This window comes from Peromyscus eremicus, chromosome 1 (genome assembly GCF_949786415.1).
Source record: "Peromyscus eremicus chromosome 1, PerEre_H2_v1, whole genome shotgun sequence".
Taxonomy (NCBI): Eukaryota; Metazoa; Chordata; class Mammalia; order Rodentia; family Cricetidae; genus Peromyscus; species Peromyscus eremicus.
The window spans coordinates 112,407,207-112,409,693 of NC_081416.1; the positions used below are offsets into that span (position 1 = coordinate 112,407,207).

Consider the following 2,487-nt stretch of genomic DNA (forward strand, 5'->3'; position numbering starts at 1 on the left):
ATAAATGTTTTTGGTGATGAATTGTAGAATTCTTAAGTGAAGATGACTTTGCAGCATGAACTTGAATAATAATCACATCCAGGGCCGTGCTGGAAGCGTTTAGCTGACAACTGCTTCTCTGGGAAAGGAGAAATGCAAGCCTGGTCAATTAATTACATCTCTACACAAAATCTCTCCTGGAAGACTTCTTGTTTTCAATTCCTGCCACATCAGTGGCACATTATTGAGGAGTAAATCACATCCAATAAACACTTATCATTTTCTCTGATGTTTTGCCTTCCTTCTGTCGGCTCCATATAAGAAACTGCCAGGTACTGTCATAATTTGAAAGGACCACAATCAATCTCTCTCTCTCTCCCCCCCACTCTGTCTCTGTGTCTCTGTCTCTGTCTCTCTCTCACCTGAGACTGACCAGGTTGATTGGCACATGAAGAACTATTGTGACATTTTATATTCCCAGAGCTCTTTCTCAGTAACCACTAAAGATGCTGCTGAAAGGAAGCTACATTCTTGGGGCTGAAGTCTTTCATGGGGGAATGAGTAACGAGAGCCGGGTATGACCTCAGTTGTCTAACATAGGAATGGAAGCAAAAAGACTCGAGGGAGAAAGGGCTGACCTTGCTGTCTCTACACTTAAGGAAATTCTATGTCATATGATCTGGGAAAGATAGTGGGGAGCCAAAAGAAAGTATACTTTCAAGTACAGAAACTAACATTAACTACAACTTCTGTTTCAGAAAGGACTTGGGGTCTTAATGTAAGTTCTATTTATTCTTTTCCTCAGCTCTAGAATCCAAAGTAGTCATGTACCTTGCTTCCTGTATTTGTAAGTAAGTTATATTTTATTATTTATTTTATTTTATTTTATTTCATGTGATGTGTATGGACCTTTTACCTGAATGCTTGTCTGAGCACCTCTTTTGTGTCTAGTGCCTGCAGAGACCAGGAAAGGGTGTCCAATTCCCTGGAACTGAGGTTACAGACAGCATGTGCTAGGAATCAAATCTGTCCCTTTGGAAAAGCAGCCAGTGCTCCTCATGACTGAGCCATCTCTCCAGCTCCTGGAAGCAAGTAATCTTGTAGCCTGGATGTAGCCACAGGAGACAACTCTTCTTTCTCTAAATGAAAACATTCTTTTTTATTTTTCTCAAGTTGCTCCTTAGTTACAGGCACAGTTATGGCTGAGAGTAAATGAACATTACTAATTGACAAAACTTTTGCCATGTAAAGACACAACCTTATTAAGCAAATTAAATCAGTCACAGAAAGAAAATATTAATGTTTTCTGTCATTTGAAAGGCCTTGGCTTTAAAGATACCTGCATTCATGTATGTGCAGATGACTTGAAAGAAGAGCTTAAGCTCTCTAGGGAACAAAGCAGGAAAGAGAAGAGGATAGAGGCTGTGAAATACACTCTGACTATGCCCTGTACTATGTATTTACATGAAAATGGTCTTGCATTGATTTCTATAATAACTTTAAAATCATTAAGAAACCTTCCTTAATGATGAATGGCAGCCCTATTAACCCCACAAAATTTATACTGATGCTCACATTTATGAGATGGGGAAACCAAACTGTGGAGAAGTTGGGTACATGGTAAAGGCTAATTCATTAATCTGTGGTTGATTACCTAATCTATTAAGTCTATTTTCAAAACCTCACTCTGCTCTTTCTATTGTACTATGCATTCTAAGTCTGAATCTTTGGTAACTATGTCTGAGATTGGAATTGAATGAATAAAAGGAATAAAACAGGAACAGATATGACTTCTTCTAGGTATGATGGAGGAGAAAGTTTATTGTAGGTGAAAGGGAGAGTATAACCAGAATCATGGATACCTAGGAGAGTCCAGAGTGGACATGAACAGACTGAACTGGGCCATGTGAGGAGATGGGGAGGGGAGAGAGGAGAGGAACCGCTGACCAAGAGGGGCAGCCTGGGCCAGAGGTTAGCCAAGAGAGTAGACAAAAAGGATCAGATAACCAAAATGGTTGGATTAGATAAAGAAAGGCAGTTTGGAGAAGGGCAGCTGCTAGACTGGAGATGTTTAGGGTAGAGGCTGGGGTATGCCAGTCATATCTTTTAACAGGTAGAGACTGAGGGATGCTGGTAGAACCTTGTGGTCAGGTCCACTTTGATATGTTAAATAGGCACCAGTTCCGGGTTTGAGGCTTAACAGGAATAAATTGTACTCTTACTATAGGTGTTACTGCCCACATGTAGATAATTATCTATAGCTTGGAAGCCATCAATAATGCCTATGTCTCCTGTCCCATACTATAAAATAGCTTTCATTGTACTTTAGAGTAAGTCAGGGTACTATTTTGAGAAGACATTTATTATTCTAATGTCTATGCTGAGCCCATTTTCACCCCATGTAGCTCTTTTCATAAATGTCTCCAAAGGATTCTCTCAGATATTCTATATATAAAGATTGATAATATACACTACTTCACATTCCTGTCTTTAATTGCCAAGCTCTTG

At 39.5% G+C, this 2,487-nt stretch overlaps 1 long non-coding RNA gene across 1 annotated transcript; it reads left to right on the plus strand.

Annotated features, from left to right (window-relative positions):
• Positions 1 to 780: 780 nt before the first annotated feature.
• On the plus strand, positions 781 to 1,273 carry LOC131902186 (uncharacterized). Its single transcript, XR_009377031.1, has 2 exons — positions 781 to 830; positions 931 to 1,273. It is a non-coding gene; the product is annotated as an uncharacterized LOC131902186 (long non-coding RNA).
• The last annotated feature ends 1,214 nt before the right edge of the window (positions 1,274 to 2,487 follow it).